This window comes from Lolium perenne, chromosome 3, assembly GCF_019359855.2.
Source record: "Lolium perenne isolate Kyuss_39 chromosome 3, Kyuss_2.0, whole genome shotgun sequence".
NCBI lineage: Eukaryota > Viridiplantae > Streptophyta > Magnoliopsida > Poales > Poaceae > Lolium > Lolium perenne.
The window spans coordinates 25,448,287-25,466,772 of NC_067246.2; the positions used below are offsets into that span (position 1 = coordinate 25,448,287).

Consider the following 18,486-nt stretch of genomic DNA (forward strand, 5'->3'; position numbering starts at 1 on the left):
ACACCTTCCTATGCACTTCAAACAAACACGCACGGTGCACAGGGTACAAGGGTGGTATACAGGTATAATATCACAGCATAAACACTAAGACACAAAAGATGGAAATAATGTTTATAGCAAAGCTCTAATGAGCAAGATCCAAATGACACTTAATGGACAACATGTCCAACAGTACATTATACATAGCGGAAGCAACATAAGTCTGAGTACAGACAAGATCCAAATCGGACTAAGAGTCCATAAATAACCAATCGGGTCCATAACCAACAAGCCACAGGCTGCTGCCTAGGAGCGATCCTGCTAACCGACGAGGTCGTCGTCCGTGAACTCAACGAAGTAGCCTCCAGCGAACTGCTCATCATCTGTCGTACCTGTTTGTCGAAAAGCGGGTTCCGGGAAAAGAGGGAGAAAAACGAGGGTAAGTACCAATGGCACGTACTTGCGAGACAAGACCAGCTGTGCTCGCTGGTGGGCGGTATAAACTTCGCCCGGCTATATGTGGAGTTTAGCGGCAGCAAAGCAAGAACTAACTTATAGAGACACGCTACAACATACGTCTATCAGAGAAGGTGAGAGAGCGCATGAGCTAGCAGTTCTATACTCTGCAATCAAAACCCAGCCAATGCGACCCCCCTTCGCAAAGAAGTACTGGCAAGGCACTCACACAGTTGACAATTTTATTCAGTATCCATTGTAATAGGGCTAACTTACTAGGCAGATTATTAGCAAATTATTAGCGACAAGATTAGGTGTAAGTTGTTCTATGATCGAGTTAAACAGCTCCAAGTCGTCCATAACCGCGGAACGGCTTTCCGAAAAGATTTACCCTGCAGGGGTGCACTACTGTTCCCATACACGCATGCTCTATCCCCCTACCTGGCGAAGGAGAGATATCACGACAAGACCGTTCCCAGTTCTGCAAGAATGTCTAGGGGGGCCACCCGACTAAGCTACCCGAAACGAAGTTCGGCCGTACTCCGATGCGGACTCAGGGTTTGCGTTAACGGCTAGGCGTGCGAACCACACGCTTCGCTAAACGTTCCACGGGGTACAGTACAGAATATAAACACCCGAAGGCAACAGGAAGTAAACACCCGAAGGCAACAGTAAGTAAAGCATGTCATACATGGCATACATGGCATAGGCAAATAAAACCAAGGTTGTGGCCCCCTTTTCAACAGACTTGAGAAAAAGGTAGTGGGTGATGGGGGGTCCCGATAAAACCTCCCGCGAGTGGTTAGTGCGCTCAGCCTTAGAACAGATAACAAGAACTCGGGTCCTAGGGGACACAAGCGAGACAAAAATCCGATGCTTTCGCAAAGGGGCTCACCGATGCCTCTGCATAATTATTATCCCTTAGCAATTTTAGTTGTAGCAAAATAACAGCAAAAAATATCTATATGTGTATCATGTATCAACTTCCCAACAAGATATCCCGAACATCTCGAGATATCAACAAGACCCTACACTCGCGCTACGACTCGCAAGGCTGGCAAGCAACAAACATCAGGTAAGGCAAGGAGGTGTAACTCGGTTCATATAGGGTAACAGGTGGAATAGGACATGTGACACAACAGAATCGCAATATAGGGATAGCAATAGATCAACGAGCAAGAAACTGTAAAATGGGTGAAGAGGTGGGCTCGCCTGTCAGATCAGGGGTAGTGGCACAAGCGCGATCCTCCTCGGGGTGGTACTCGAACTCCTGCTCGAACTGCTCAGCGTCGGCGTCTACTCGAGAAGAAGCAAATAGCACATACAAGAAAGTAATAGCACAAATCAATACAAGGAAATGCAATGCGCAATATGATGCATGAGATGCAAAGGTTTCATACATAGCATAATTAAGTGGGGTGTTTAAATATAGCATGAAAAGATGGAACACCCACACATAACATTTAGTTCATTTTGCAATTTTAATTTGGCCGAACCAGAGATGATGTCAATGATGCATGGTAAGTTAATATTTTAAATCCTCATGTTTTTCTGATGCAAAATAGATATAAAATTTGTGCAAATTGGAGTTGTAGAAAGAGAGTTATGAATATAGCAAGTTTTATCATTTTAATCCCAAATTAAAATGTTGTCCAATTTTAGTTATTCAAAAGTTTAAACAAACTTTATATATGGATAGATCATGTTTTTCTGATAGTCAAGGATATCAAGTTTGTAAAATTTGGAGCTGTAAAAGTGAAGTTTTAAATACTTTGAAAAGTATCCAGATTTCAAAATTTCAGAAACTAAAAAAAAAACAAAAAAGGTTTTGGTTTATCGCGCCCAAGGGGATTCGAACCCAGGGCTGCGCGCGTGAGGGAGCAGGGTGGTAGCCAGTGTGCTAGGTAGAGAGTATTGATCAGAGAGGGGGTTCAGTTTTGGTAAGGTGTGGTGTTCGGTTGACTGAAAAACTTGACAGCCGAAACTGAAACGTGACAGATGCATTTCCTGTAGATGGATTTCTGCACGGACTTTAAAGCGTCTAAAGCGAGAGATCTGGGTAGTTTTACACGAGGCTCTCGACAGTTTGAGCATGCTGGATGTGCCAAGATTCGAATGGTACTGGAATAGTTCAGATTGGTGCACCGGAGTGGCGGCGAGGCTCGCCGGAAAACAGACAGACGAAACAGCGACGCCGAATTTCGAAAAGCATCTGTTTTTCGGTCTGACTTTGGAAGACGATGGCGTCGTCTGTGCTGCTCCGTTTTGGGTGATTCAAAGTCCTGTAGAAAGAGGAAGTTGGCGTGCTTCTAATGGTACCAGGAACACGTGCTGAAACGATCTGTGTAGCCGGTGATCTGCGTCGAAAGTGGCCACCGTGAAATAGACAAAACTGTAACCTTTTCTCGTTTTTCGTTTTCGTTTCCGATCAGATCCTTCTCACGTCGACGGTGCAGAGGTGTTGAGGCATGCAGGGGAGAGGAGAGGAAGTGGTGCTCACCCAGGGGTGGTCGGAGACGAGGAGGAGGGCTGTGGAGCTGCCGGCGACGAGAAGGACGAGGATGTGGCCGAGGCAGACGTTGGCGATGACGACGAGCTTGTGGAGGTACTGCGGGCGGTCAGATTCGGGAGGACGAGGAGGAGGTAGAGGAGGACGGCACGGACTCGTTCCCGCGGTCAGGTTGGCTCGCCGGCGTCCATGGTGGTGAGGCGGACGACGGCCGGAGTTGCTTTTCCTCTCGGTAGGGTTTTACAGGAGGTGCAGGAGATGGAGACGGGGCGGCGGCGCGACGGAGGAGGGAGGCTAGGGTTCTGGGAGGAGCTGCTGGCGCTGCTTATAAAGCAACGGAGGCAGTGGTTGGCCGTGAGCTGGGCGAGGCGACGCCGTTCTGTTTCGTTCCAGAAAAGGGTGGAGAAGACGACGACGTCGATCGAGAGGGGCTCCTCCGTTTACCACTTCTGGTAGCTCTAGGATGGGCTGGGTCTTGGCCTCCACTTGGGCTGGTCTGGGCCACTGCAGTGGCCTGCTCGGGCTGGGCTGCTGGCTGGGGAGAAAGAGGCTAGGTTAGATTCTTCTCCTTTATTTCTTTACTGTTTACTGTTTTATGTTTTGTGTTTTTATTTTCTTTTCTTCTTTCAGTAATTTGCTGAAATTTGAGAAGAGAAGAATTTGAAATGAATTCAGGGAAGAACTCAAGCATGGGATACCAACATGGTAGGCTTGAGAAATAAAAGAGAGAAAGTGAGAGGGAGCCATAGAGGTTTAAATAGAATTCAAAATATTTGGTGTACAAAATATTTGGTAAACCTTAAGTAGGACAACCATTTGAGGGAGGAATAAAACCCAACTCAAGATCATCTTATTAGCATTGCAAAATAGAAAGAGAGGGGAGGTTTATAGCAACCATATAAGAATTTTGGCATGACCTATTTGAAATATAGATCAAGTAGAGGGATAGGTTTGGCTTGTTAGCTTTTCTTGGAACATCACAAGAGGAGGGGGGTGAACCAAGAGAGAGGAAGAAAAGAAGAACAACAAGCAAACACAAGCAACGTCAAAACCAAATGCAATTTTATAAAAGCCAAAAGGTGGTGATATGTATGAATGCAACATGATGACATGACAACAATGCAAGAAAGGTAAAAAGGATCTAGGTATTACTCTTGGGATGTTACAGCTTCTTCCTTCTTTCACAGAGCCTGACCACAGAGCCGCCTGATATGTTCTTTATGCTTCTTTCCTCATGTTTGAGAGAGTTGCAGGTCTTGGTGGATAAACATATCCGTGCTGGTGATTTTAGTTCATGTATTTTTGCCCTGATATGTTCCTCCGTTTAGTGTATCTTTCAAATTGCTAGAATGCTATTTCTACATATTTCTTGTTTTGATTTGCAAGCATGTTTCCTGTTCCAAGTTCAGACCTATTTGAATTCAGATACAAATTTGTTACATGATATTTAGTTTATGTTAATTTCATATTCAGAATTTCGTATCATTGTTTGTGATTTTCCTTTAGTAATTTAAATTTTAGGTATTGTAGACAGTCTCATTTAGATATCTTGCAATGCACATGTAGATCTAGGAGGAAAATTCCTTTATGGAGGCCTTAAGCAGGAGGCACAAGCCCTTGGCGCATCTGATAGCAGAGACTGGCAACGTCCTGTTCGTGGTCGAGGTGGCCATGTACACACGCATCACCGTCGAGGAGGACGATGCTGCATTGCTTGAGGAGATCATCTGGCGGGGATGTGACCGCTGCGTGTTGCAGCGATAGCTACACCGCGCAGTCAAGGACGACAACATCCGGCTTATCAGAGAAGATTGCCTGTGACATCTAGCTAAGGCCAAGGATGAGGCCTGCCATTGTACTCAGCAGTGGTCGAGGGGCACACCTGAATTGGCCATGCTGCACCGAGTTGAATACCATGACCTGGCCGTGACGGTGAACCAAGCTTCCGCCTTCCAAAACCGTTGATTTTGCGTCAAGGAAATCTCTTGAAGAACAAAATGGTATATAATGTGAGCATCCCAGCTGCATTTGTGCATCCTCATATCAGTTTGTCTGGTCTAATGGAGGTAAGGGAGTTCGATAGAATAACTCATTTGAGCAATTTTTTTTGTTCAAACTTCTTATTTCATACGCATTATAAGTATATAATACCATGATGCCATGTACAAAACTAGAAGAAGGACAATAGTAAATTGTGTTACTATGATGATGATTAACTCAATATAGGAAGAATCAAGAGTATGTGTGCTTTTTCATTGGTAAAATGGTGCTGCGGTATCAGTGGCATCAACTATTGCTGGTGCTTTTAGGATTGTCCTTTATATCTAGAAGGGTTGGGTAGTGCAGCTGTGAAATTGCTATTTTCACAAATCACTGATTTTTGCAGCGAAGAAACGGGAGTGTATGTATTCCCAGTGAACATGGGTATATATTTGGCATGGATTCTCAGCTTGAAGTTCTACCTACCAATTATTGGCGATTAAAGATGGAACTGATTCTGCCTAATTTGATTGTTTTGATAGCGTCAAGAAGGTTGATAGACCAGCAATAGTCATTTTGAGCCCACAACCATTCCTCAGAAGGATCAACCTTTGGGAATGGTTCTTGCGATAATACCATACTGAATATGGAGGCATGTATTATTAAGTGAAATAGTTATTTCTAGACCCTTTTGGTAACATCCAGTTGTGTGTAATATTTGATAGTTGGACATCCTAGAGATTCTCACATAGTATATTCACTTCCAAATAAAAATATTCTAGAAAAATGACCTTTGGGAATTCTGATAATACCATGCTGAATATGGAGGCATGTATTTTTAAATGAAATAGTTGTTTCTAGAGTTTTTGTATGTTCCTATTACAGACTGCTGATGCACACTGTTTTATAACAGGATGATGGTGTGTGTACTTCGTTGAGTGGTTGGTTGCAGAATGGAAGGGCAGGAGTGGCATCACGATGAACAGCGAGGAGATATGAAGAGTATTAGAAGTGGGACTAGAGCCATGAGATTCTCCGATGTCTGGAAGAGGCAGCTGGAGCATTCCATTCCTCTATGGTTAGGAAGCACACCTCGCTGTAGACATCCCCTGACGGCCAAGAAACAAAGGGGGGCTTCAAAAGGTAGGAAACACTCTTAGCATGTAATTCAGTTTTGAGTGTGCTTCTTAGCCTTACTGTGCAATTTAATATACCCTTCTTTCGATAGAAAAAACATCTACTCAGAGATTTGGATGATGTATGAGTGCCTATGCTAGCATCCACCTTTTAGATTCAATACATTATGGTCGTGAATAGTTTCCCTGCCCATGTGCAAAAAAAAAACAGTTCCCCAGTTCTGGGTTTTGAATTTTTTACAAGGCAATTTTTCTATAACTATTTTTTGGTGGTCTTATCTATATGTTGTAGGTCTCTCTATGTTTATTGCATACTCTATCAACCCATCTATATCCTTAATTTTCTTTTTTGTAGGGCTTCCTTTCCACCTTGGTTTCAGAGTTTGTGTTCATGTTATTAGCTATAGAAATGCAACTATGTTGTGTATGCAAATGGGGTTGCGACAAAGCAGAGCTCATTGCACTGTGCCCGCACATATCCCCATCAGCTACATGTGCCACATCTTCTCCTGCGGCAGCCTTGGCGCTCCGGGGCGATTCGAGCAAGGCCTGGAGCCATCTCGGGCATCTGTGTGGTGTTGGACGCTGCAAACTCAATGGGAAACAGTGGCCTCAAGCACGGGTCCGTCTTAAGTCCATGTGCAATCTGTCCCACCGGTGCCCGGCAGCGCCGATGACCATTTTCTCCTTCCACTGTCTTCTTTTCATCGCCCCAGCCACATGTACTTCCGGCAAGAAGGGAATAGGTACGTGGCCCTGTTCTAACAGCTGTTCAGAAATTCATCTAATTCTTGCTTGCATTATATGTCTCATCTTAGTTCTAACAGATGTTCAGATATACTGATTTTGAAATTTAGCAGTCCAATAGTAATCTGTTAACCATCAAACACATGCATACATTTGTTAATACTGACCGTATACCTACTAAAGATGCATAGGCACTACGCGGCGTAAACCTTGTGCAGTATATATAGAGATGTATTGGTACCTACACGATTACTTGGTCCACATTCGCTAAACATATACAGTGTTGTACATTGACATGTGAAAAGCATGGTTATAGGATTTATAACTACTAAAAAGGAGACTACATGCCTAGCATCAGCTAAGAAATAACAACAGTAATAGCGACCTCATTTTTCAGTTTGAGGAAGGGGACTTTTCCTGTGTGTATATGCCTACACCACAATTTTAGAAGGGAAAAAGGAGGCATTGGAGAAGCAGAAATTAGAGGGTTGATTGTCCCTGTCATAGTCCTAGAAGAAATGTATTCCCTTGTGAGGATTTGATACCCTGCAATAAGAAATTTAGTGACGAGTTTCTAACACGGCCAGAGGTAGTTCTCTTCTTAGTAATATGCTTACATCTAGATTACTTGCCTAGAAGTCAGGAGTTCATTTTTATCATCCTAATTTTCTCATTGCACCAACATGTCGCGTCTGCTTTTAGGTACTGCTCTATGGACAGTCATAGTCGCATCAGAAACACAAAATAAATTAGCATGAGTCCTCTTTGAGTGTCAGTCTGCCAGACATTTGTATAATGATACCCTTTGAGCATTACAAAATTTTCTTCTATATTATATATGTTCTTTGCTTCAATGCACTCTCCTTCAGGTGCTAAAGAATTTTCTACGTCACTTTACGGTAATCTTTTCAGTTAAACGTAATGATGATTTTTTTTTGCATGTCCATGTAAATAGTAAATAATTCCCATTGTGATCTGAGTGCTTAATATAAACTTCAATGAGTACAGATGTGTTGTGATGATCCATTGTGAACATGACCTGAATTGGTGTCCTTGCTATTTGGAGTCCTTGGTGGTGGCTCCCCTACTGCGTAGCTCCTGAGCAACATATATACTCATTCAAAATGTTCACCGGTTTCCAAGTGTGTGTCGCTTTCTTGAATCCAGGATTTTATTCTTTCATTTATGTTCAATGGTGTAATAAAATTTTAGACAGATCTAAACTTGATAGCTATTCTGCACGTCAATGTACTATCCATGTACCACATACATGCGTATCTACACTTTTTCTTGGTAGATGATTTCGCTGCAATCACGTCCGAACGACGAACTAACATTCAGGAATACTATGCAACACACTAGAAAAAGATATATATCTTATGTTTCAACTTGCAACCACAATAAGCGCGGCGTGCCGCCATGCCATCTCTTGCTAGTACAAATGCCCGTGCGTTGCCACGGGTTCTCAAATTTTATTTCTCAATGCACATATATAACTCACAACTCACTATGAAATGAATACAAATAACTTTGATCCTTCTGAGAAAAAAAAGCACGATAATCATATGTATAAGTTAATAAACTTTCGCTCTCCATAAGGTTCATACAATTTTGCGCTTTCATTTGAGCACTACTCAAACATCGATCAATCCCAAAGTTCAGGAATTCCAAGCTAATTTGCCATCATCGGGGCATTTCTCAGCATGCATCACCGAAACCATATAATCATGTTTACACGTTCCCAGACGAAGCCTCCTCTCTACGCCCCATTGACACCAGTACCTAGCGAGATGCTGCCTCCGCACTTCTCCACCCAGCGTTGGCTGTTTCTTCATGTGTCGTGACTCCGCTCCCCATAATCCGTCGCCCAGGCGCACCACTTGTGACGTGCCCACGATCTAAGCCAGCTGCTATCACGTCCCACAATAATTTAGTGTTTCACAAAGATGGAGTGGGCTTTTTCATCATGTCAGAATATACTTCAATGTCAATTTCAGAAATAACACAGCAGCAACCATTGTTGTAGATAGAATAGACGTTTTTCCAAGGGAACAATTGAAAAAGAAACCATATTGGACTGGCTATCAAAAAGTTTGAACAAATAGTCACTGACCTTCTGAATTTTCTGTACCCATCTACAGGTCACATCCTTGTGATACATAGTTCTTCTTCAAACTACAAAGAAATTTTCCTAAGCACACAGTGCTAAAACCATGCGGATGGAGTAATTCAGATGTAGATCAGCGCTGATGTTTTTCAGGGTTCAGACAAAACTAACTCAAGTAAAGAGTGCTAGACGCTGACATGTCCAGGAAAACATATCTATTCCTTATAGCCTAGGAGGCAACAATCCATTCCAAAATGTCAATAAGCAATATGCAACTTATTCTTTTTCAAAATATTGCACCAGAGAAATATCAGAACATGCATTTGGAAAAATAAGCATGATATAGAGCTCCAGGTGATGCTCCAGTGGTTAACATTTAGCCACCACAAGCTTACAATTTTGTTTCCAGTCAGGACATTGCTAGTTAGCTACCTCAAGCTTACAACAAAATAAATTGGTGTTTGAGTGAACGATCAGCTAACTAAGGCATGTAATACCAATTTTCATACAAACCAGTTAGAACACCACGACTCACAATTTAGCTACAACAAGCTTACTACAAAATTGCTGCACATAAATTTCAGTAGAAAGTTGAACATGCAAAGAATTAATCAGAATCATTTTTACAAACTCTTAGTTGAGATTTGATCTAAACTCTTGCTAATAGCAATGTTTGGAAAAAGAGTGTATGGATCATGACTGCCTTCACTAGGGGTGGACTAACGAGCTGCTCGGATCGTTAAGGCTCGGCTCGTTAAGCTCGTGATCGTTAAGGCTCGAATCGTTAAGCTCGTTAAGAATAACGAGCTGAAATCATTGTTCAGCTCGACTCGTTATGTTCTTGCGAGCGCTCGCGAGCAGCTCGTTAAGGATCGTTAAGGAGGCAATGTAAAGCAAACATGTGTGCATTGCCTCGTGAGGAAGAGCGGAAGCATAGGTTTTTAGATCCTACTGTAGGAGTTTCAAGCATGGTTAAAGAGCACTATTTTGCTTGGCCCCTTCTTGCCAAATATTTGAGATAACTAAAGGGACTCGCTATCAAAACTGGTGAAGCATAGGTTGTTGCCAATCTTAACGAGTAGCTCACGAGCATAGTCAGCTCAATTGTTTAGCTCGTTAACCTTAACGAGCAAAAACTGTTGCTCAGCTCGGCTCGTTAACAAAACGAGCCGAACTCAAACGAGTCGAACAAACGAGCACTCATTTAACTCGCCGAGCTTCGAGCTTTTCCTCGTGAGGCTAGGGTGAAAATAAAATCAAAATTGGATTATAACAGAGTTTACGAACATGGTATTGTATACAAGCTTGGGGATCAGAACGAACACTCTCTTGTATAGGAGTATATACAACCGAGAACTCTATGAATTGACAGAGCACTTTAGTTCACTATAAGGGATGATATCACATTGAAGAAGGTATCATCACCATTAGCCATTGCAAAATTCTCGTACCAATATACTCCATCCGTTCCTAAAAAAGTTGCTCAACTTTATCTAGACACGGAGTTATATAAACTTATTTTAGTTACAGATGCATCCATATTTAGGAAAAGTTGGGCAGTTTTTTTTTTGAGACGGGGAGGGTATAAGAACCACTGCTCCAAAATTTCCCCAATGAAATGAACATGAAAATTTGAGACGGGACAAAATAAAACCATTACAAAGGAACATTTTGATAATGCGGGAAAATAGCTACCAGCAGTAGTAGTGCAGCAAGCAAATCAATATATGTGAATACAGAGAAAAATCCCAGCAATGTTATTAGCCACTTCTTGTTCTTCTTAATGAATCGACAATTGAGGACAACTTATAAAAAGGAAAAAAAATATCTATGAAGCACACCTTATGCAAAACAAAGATATATAGATGAGATGAGCAAGCATGCAGCCGAAGAAACTGCATGAAACAACCGACAAAACTGCAAGAAAGAACTAAGATCTTGAATGTTACCTATAATTAATTATCTCCATATAGTGCAAAGAAGACACGCCATTGCCATTTAAATGCACCACCGCCTTGCTTGTCTATGTGCACCTCTTGGCTTCATAGGCACTGTGGTGTCACTCCACCCGTCATGTTCTCCATATTTCATTTGAGAACTGTCGTTTCCATGTGCTTGCTAAGGAATTATCATAGATTTAGTTAGTTTCCAACAATGGCACTCGATGACTCACATTATAATATGAACAATGAAGAAGTATATACTACAACACCTTTCATCCCCTTTACACTCTACGACACAATCAGACACGGGGCAACAGCATGCCCAGAGATAAACTTGAGATGTACCTATATTACAACAACCACATGTGAACCTGTGCCATGCATACAACCTGGCTGATAAGACCTATAACTTCAGTCCTGTTTTTCTAGTGCTCCTGGCTAACAATATATGCTCTGACAGAGGCCACACACAAAGCATCATATGCTCTTATCATCCAAAGCTGCAATTCAAGGATTCTAAGGGTGTGTTTGGTAGACTGGGGGAACCCAGATATTCTCATCTCAACGGAGCTCAGTCGACCATACCTTGTTTGTTAGACTGAGACGGTCCATCTCAACTTAGCCCACCTCATACAAAAAAAGGCTCTCAGCCAGGCCAGGTTGAGAAGCTCAAATCGAGCTTCACAACCCAGCCAAGCTGAGTCCATCCCGCAATCCTTCTCGGGAGGCCCACCAGCACACCCCCAGACGCGAGCCCGCACAGCGCTAACGATTCATTTTCGGTCCTTACTCGTTTTCCTCAGGAACCAACCATCCCGCAAGCTCCAACGCCCGCGGTCGCGCCCTCCTCTTGCCGCCGCCCACCACCGCCCTCCCCTGTCCCATGGAGTTCCCGCCGCCGCCCCTACCCTATCCCCTGCAATTCCCGCCTCCCGTCGCCAGCTCCCCCTGCCGTTCTCGCCGACCACCTCCGGCGCCCCTCGCCCCCTCCCCTGAACACCGGCCGCCGCCGAGCTCGCAGCAGCTCCGTATGGCGCCCTCCACCGCCATTTACCATCCCGAGCTCGTGCCAGCGCCCTCCCGCGGCCGTGAATGCTGCAGATAGAGCTAAAGGAGGCCACGTGGACCCGATTGATTTTTTGTTTAGTCTGTTCGAGGACCTATTTGCAAAAAAGGCTACATAATATTGAATGAATGTGTATTTTATTGAATATTGATTTAGTGTGTATTTATAAAGTTGTGTATTTTATACTTACATATAGTTTATCTTTGTTTAAATATTAAATTAGTGCTAAAATCAATTGAGGTGTTGTCCTATTATCTCATCTCATACATGTCGTACCAAACAACATCTCATCTCAACTCATACATGTGCTACCAAACAATATCTCATCTCATCTCAACTTAGCTGGACTCATCATGTATGAGAAGAGATAGTTACTCTCGGTTGACCCGGGCTACCAAACACACCCTAAATGCCCTATTCTATCGCAAGCAGTCTCCAAGATAATGACATGATTTTGTCACTCAATAAGATTATAACCATAAAAATGCTAGTGCGATAGAACATTTTTGCCTAGTGATAGATTGAGCTAACCATAGACTGATAAATTCACGGGATTTCAATAAAGAGGGAAGAAAATAATACTATCAAGAGGTTCAACCGGCTGTTTGCCAAGATGAATTGCGTGCCTCCGAGCATCCATATCAACAAAAGAATCAGTAGCAGAAGATCCTTCAGCAAACAACGCCAACTGATGATAACCAACTGATCCAAAAATAGTAGGTAATGTCGAAGCATATGAATGTGTCACGACGCGAACGGACACTGGAGGAGGAACCATGCGTGGCCTGAGATCAGCAGACCAGCCTCGTCCTCCTAGCCCAAGACCCGAAGGCCTAACATGGTGCAACTCCTTACTTGGTGGTAGCAAACGTAACTCTTGCCAGAACTTCTACACAATCTTATTCCGTCGAGGAACTGCATATATTTTAAAAACATATTAAAGTAAACACCACCATCTTCTAAAGATCTTATGTCAATACGAACCGTGGCACTCGGTAAATCACTGAAAATACATAAGCCAAAAATTGGCATATAGCAGAAGAGGGTACTCTATCGAAATAAAAATAGTAAAGGCCATCAGACTAAGAGAGGCCCTGATATAAATCTTATCAGATATTCAAGACAGATCAAGCTGCACTGCATATCTTGAACTGAGGATCAGATAAAATATTTGAAAAACAAAGGTAGCATGGTCTGAATGGTCAATGTGCCTGACAACATTTACACTTAAAACCAAGAGTTCATGTTTACACAGAAGAACTCAAAAGAGTTCCAGTTCACTGGAATTACAAAATAAATTTATGTATGATAGATGTGCCATACCCATTCCAATGTTTGGAACATGGTCATATTTTCAAATGTTTGCTGCTTCTTACGATAATTACTTCTTTGGAAGATCACTTTAAACTCTGACATTGACTGCAGTATCAGACACATGATCGTTTTAGGAGAAAAATCTTATGGAACTTATAAATTATTCAACTCAAGTATGTGAAATCAAACAAAGATGTCCCTAAGTTGTCACAGAAGGTGAAGTGGTAGTGCAGAAAGCAGTGGAAGTGACATGGTTATTTCTAATTCTACAGGGTAAAGTTTGACCTATTACTTTGGTGTAAAAACTGGTTTTTCTAATTCTACATAGTTATTTCTAATTCTACATATTATTGATTCTTTCCCTATAAAAGTAATTTATAGAATGAAAACCGACAATAAACCAACCATGAACCTTGTGTTTTTCTTGGTAAAAAGAAGAGGCATGCGTGCGTGTCTTCAGTCTTCACATAGACCAACAAACACATGCTAGAAATCTCAATTGATTTTTGAAAAAAAATCACATGGACAGAGAGTTCAGGAAAACTTCACAAAATAAACATGGTTATTAGAAATCATAGATTTTTTCTCACCTACAAGAGCAGGACGTACACTTTATACATTTACTGTATAATAATGTAAGACCTGCATCTTGAGAAAAGAAAAGGCAAGAGGTGCCCCGCATAAAAAGAATGTAGTAGCTAATTGTCCAAGAATCACAGTCAAGAACACAGTTGCTACAGTTATATAAAAATGCGTTCGTACGATTGTTGTTAGTCTAGCACCCATTGGAAACTTCAGATTCTTGTAGATACTTACCTTTCCACAAAATTCTGAGTACATAACACGTGGAAGATGGTTCACACCTTCTGCATCTAATGATCAAAATGCAGCGTTACACTACACTTGACTAAGCGCAAAAAAATAATCTGAAATCGTGCTTCAGCTCGTCTGCATCCAATTCCCAAGAATTCACCGTAAAAAGGCTCAGTTGGCTGCAGATATGCTACACCCGAATGGAATTGACCTGCAATAGGAGAGAATGGATGAGAGAGAGAGAGAGAGAGAGAGAGAGAGAGAGAGAGAGAGAGAGGGCGCCACGGCAGAAGGTGGGGATTGGCCGCCACGGGACGTCGATGATCACCTGGTGTTCGCCGGGGTTAGGGTCGGCGGAGACTCCCATGTCCAGAGTGTTGTCGACGACGGCTTTCTCATTCCCCCGACTCGGCCCCGTCCTCCGCGACCGCCGCTGCTGCCGTGGGAAAAGGTGGACGCCGGGATGGGGGGGGGGGGGGCTCCTTCTCCGTGGTAGCAGAGGACCGAGTTGTGGAGGTCGGCGTTGCAGGCCGCGTGGTCCGACGACATTGCGAGCCTGGGAAGGAGGCGGCGTGGACAGGGTCAATGGAGATGGGTTGTGGCTGTGACAACGGAACACATTTCCCTCCAGGTGATTTGTAGCATGGCCCAGGTAGGTTGGCGCGGTCCATGTTGCGGGCGGAACGGGAGTACACGACGACGACGAAAGTTTTGACGTACCAAGAGATGGGGAGAATAGGGAATAAGTTTAGTCTTTTTAAGTAGTAGAGATTTAACTATTATTTGAGGGCCGTGGCAACGCACGGGCATTTGTACTACTCCCTCCGTCCATAAATAGATGCCAAAGATTTATTCAAATTCGGATGTATCTATACACTAAATCGTGACTAGATACATTCAGATTTAGACAAACTTTTGGCATCTATTTATGGACAGAGGTAGTAGTAATAATAATAATCTATATCTATACCTAATACCTAATAATAAAGTACGAAGTGTTTCCGCGGTTTGATCCGTATCATATGTCTTCGTCCGTCCTCTTTTTATGTTTTCGTCCGTTGGTTTTCATCGTACATCCTCCCGAAACCGCCTCTGTGTCTGTTGCGGTTACGTTTCTCTCCACGGCTTCCTCCTATAAAACATTACGGCAAGCTCTCCTCCGCACCATGGTATGATCAGGCGAGAAAAACCGGAGGATCTCGATTCTATAATCCGTCGACAGGAACCGACCCTCTCGCCTATGCAATCCTCCCGGGCAAGGAGGAGGAGACGTCTCCGTCTAACCTCCCTGGTCTGCCACGCGAGATCTACAGCGGGCGGAAACATGAATTGTCCTCTTGGCGAGATCTTCCATCCGCATGAGTCCTAGAAGGACACGATTTCGTCTCTGATCCTGTCATGCCCCAACGGCAACGCCTAGACCGTCCGCCGCCCCGTACCTCCTACGCCTGCTAAAAGGTCCCGATGCCGCGAGGTCGTCTGATACGCCTGATGAAATACGTCCGACGCGGCCACGTCGTTGCTTCGTACCTCACCAATCTGGAGGTAAGGGCGTAGACGCGTAGTGAGGCCTCGAGATTTGATACCGTCTGGCCGATTTTGAGGGCGCACGGCGGCAGCGTGGTTTCAGCGTGCAGAGGGGTGGTGCCAGGGAAAACAGCGGTCATGAGATTATGGCATCATGGCGAACTGTGGCTTTCCCTTAGGGAGGTGGTCATGGTGAAAATTTGGCTTATTATGACCTCGATCAGCTCTGAAAATTAGCCGGGATGGAGTTCTTCTGTTAGCACTATTATGATCACATATTCTAAGCTGGGTTGTTTGGATTTTGTCGCTGAGTCCCTCTTTAACAGTGGAAAGCATGTTTTTTTTAGATCAACAGTGGAAAACATGTTTTAATGGTAATTTGACGAGGTGAAGTTGTCGTACAGATTCGGCCAAATTTGTATCCACAAAGTCAACCTGTAGCAGCACCAGGTTATACTGGTGTATCTATCGCTTCCCTGGAGCTGCAGGCACTCTGCTACATTCTGTACTAGGGAGACAAGCTGGAGTTGGATCAGACTTTCTAGACGAGGGAGAATTTCTTGATGTTGCATTCATTATGTGGAACAAGAGAAATATAATCTCTGCGTGATGAATTTTACGAAAGAGCAATATTCAAATTTATGAAGACACGATCCGCTAAGAAAGCAATACCATAAAACTATACAAGCATACAGGTGATGGCATTGGTGGCAAATTGGCAATATATATAGATGGTCTGGTTGAGAATAAAAAATAAAGGAGCGTTGCTATTTCCAGGTTAGTGATGTTTAAGATGTTCTTGGAATATATTATATTTTTTCGGTTTTCATCGTAAATGCAGAAAGGAGATAATCGTGCAATCTCAAAAAGTCACACTTTTGGAATGTGTAATATATTTACGTTAGAGTAGTAAGAAGTGTTATCATGCTTTTCTTGAGGACATTCATATATGTAAGCTTGCATCAACCGGAGCAAAGAAAACATGTTTAAAAAATAAATTCTGATAACCGGAGAGCTTTTAGGATATTATTAGAAAGAGAATATCTAAATTAATGTTTGCACATATTTTTTCATTGTTTTGCAAGACCTAACCTGACAGCGTCACTCGGTTCTAGCCATGACCACCACGGAGAGAAGGTTGGGGTGGAAGAGCGGCCATTCAGGGAGGAGAGGATGGTAACGGGGCACTAGAGAATGCATATGGGCAAGGTACAGTAGGAACATAGAGTGCGCTCACCATAATTACAAGTCTCCGGTGATACAAATTGAGTATCATTTGAGTATTTTTTTTTCTCTTCCGGTGCAACGCACGGGCACTTTTGCTAGTAATAATAAAGGGAGAAGTGTTTCCGTAGTTTGATCCGTCATGGTTTGGTCGTACGTTGTCCGTGGTTAGTCTCGTGATTTTCGTCCGTCAAACGTGGATTCCGGGTCTTGCTCCTATTAAGAGTCCAGGCCGATGGATAAGAGTCCCGGTTACGTATCACATGTGGTTTCTCGGGCCTTGCTCCAATTAAAAGTCTACTTCGATGAAAAACAGTACGTCCAGGTCCATCAGAAAGCTCGTGGATGGGGGCCTTGAGCAGTGCGCTGATATCGGCTGCGTTGAGGACGTACTTGCCGAGCTCGGTTGCAATCTGGGCGAGGCCCTTCTTCCTGGCCGCCCCTCGTCAGTTCGTTTCGTCAATCCAAACTCTCCGTCCGCCCTGTGCATCCGGATTGTTATTCGTATCGAAGTGTGGACGTGACGGACTTGTGGAGTTATGGACAAACCAAGGATGCCGCCGAGGGGAAAAGGTCCACGGCGAGCTTCTCTCATGGACGGAGGTGGCTCGAGTTGTCACCATCGTAGAACGAGGCGGAGTAGGACTGAAGTTGTCCTGGACCGCGGTCTCCTCCCAGCTCTCCGACCTCGCCCCGCAGTCCGTCCGACCTCGCCTGACCTCCTCTGGCCGCCGCTGACGCCAAGCTCGCCTCCACATCACGAAGCCCACTGCAACCTCGACCAAGCTAGCTGCTCGCGTAGACTCGCCACCGCACCATGCTCGAGCAGCTTGCGCCGTCTAGCCTGCTGCTCTTTAACCAAGCAGCTCGCACCTTGCACACCGTTCCCGGCGTGTGGCTTTCTAAAACATGACAGTGTTCGCACGCATAGCTAGCGAATATGGCTAAGGTTTTAGGCTTTCTTGCTAATGCAATATTACTTAAGTGCGTGCTGGTACTTTACTAGCTTGTTTAGTTGCACAGGAAAGCATATCCTTCAAAACAGCCTCGGCTAGCTACAGATCAAGAACACTAGCTTGGTCCTTTATGATTTTTCTTCCCAAGCGATCCGCCGGGGGATCAAATTTCATTACCAAAGAGATAAGGAATACATGCGAGTAGCTCACAGCATCCTAGGCAGGTGTGCAAACAAGAACAAAAACAAACGGAGAACGCCGCCTACTGCTAGCGTTTTGAGAGAACCAGGAATGCTAGAAGTCCTATTACAACACCATAACCAACTAAACGAGCTCAACAAAAGGGTACTTCATGAATGAATTAAAATATGATATTTATTTTTGTGGTGGGCATTGGCTTAAGATTCATGGCAGCATTGGAGTTTGCCACAAATATGAAAAGTGGATTGATTTGTGGATTTGGGCTTTGAATTTAAAGAATCACTGGATTTGCTACAGCTTTTGAAGATGAATTTGGAAGATAACTTGAGAGAAAATAAGAGTATGAAAGAAGACTAGGATCAAGGATGAGACGCTGATATAGAAAAGAAAATCTGGAGAGAGAGGAGGTGGGTACTATTAATGATAGGATCGGTTTAGGATGTATATCTCTATTTTAGGCAGGAATCGGTTGTGATTTCCTTGCCCTGTACGTAACACATTGTACTCCTGTTGTATATATACAGAGAA

The 18,486-nt window shown here is 43.5% G+C and overlaps 2 long non-coding RNA genes across 2 annotated transcripts; one reads left to right on the plus strand and one right to left on the minus strand.

Annotated features, from left to right (window-relative positions):
• Positions 1 to 94: 94 nt before the first annotated feature.
• On the minus strand, positions 95 to 3,330 carry LOC139838382 (uncharacterized). Its single transcript, XR_011754692.1, has 3 exons — positions 2,936 to 3,330; positions 1,648 to 1,731; positions 95 to 371 (listed from the first exon to the last, which is right to left on the minus strand). It is a non-coding gene; the product is annotated as an uncharacterized lncRNA (long non-coding RNA).
• A 1,392-nt stretch (positions 3,331 to 4,722) lies between these two features.
• Positions 4,723 to 6,541, plus strand: LOC127338094 (uncharacterized). Its single transcript, XR_007874196.2, has 3 exons — positions 4,723 to 5,010; positions 5,838 to 6,067; positions 6,416 to 6,541. It is a non-coding gene; the product is annotated as an uncharacterized lncRNA (long non-coding RNA).
• Positions 6,542 to 18,486: the final 11,945 nt, after the last annotated feature.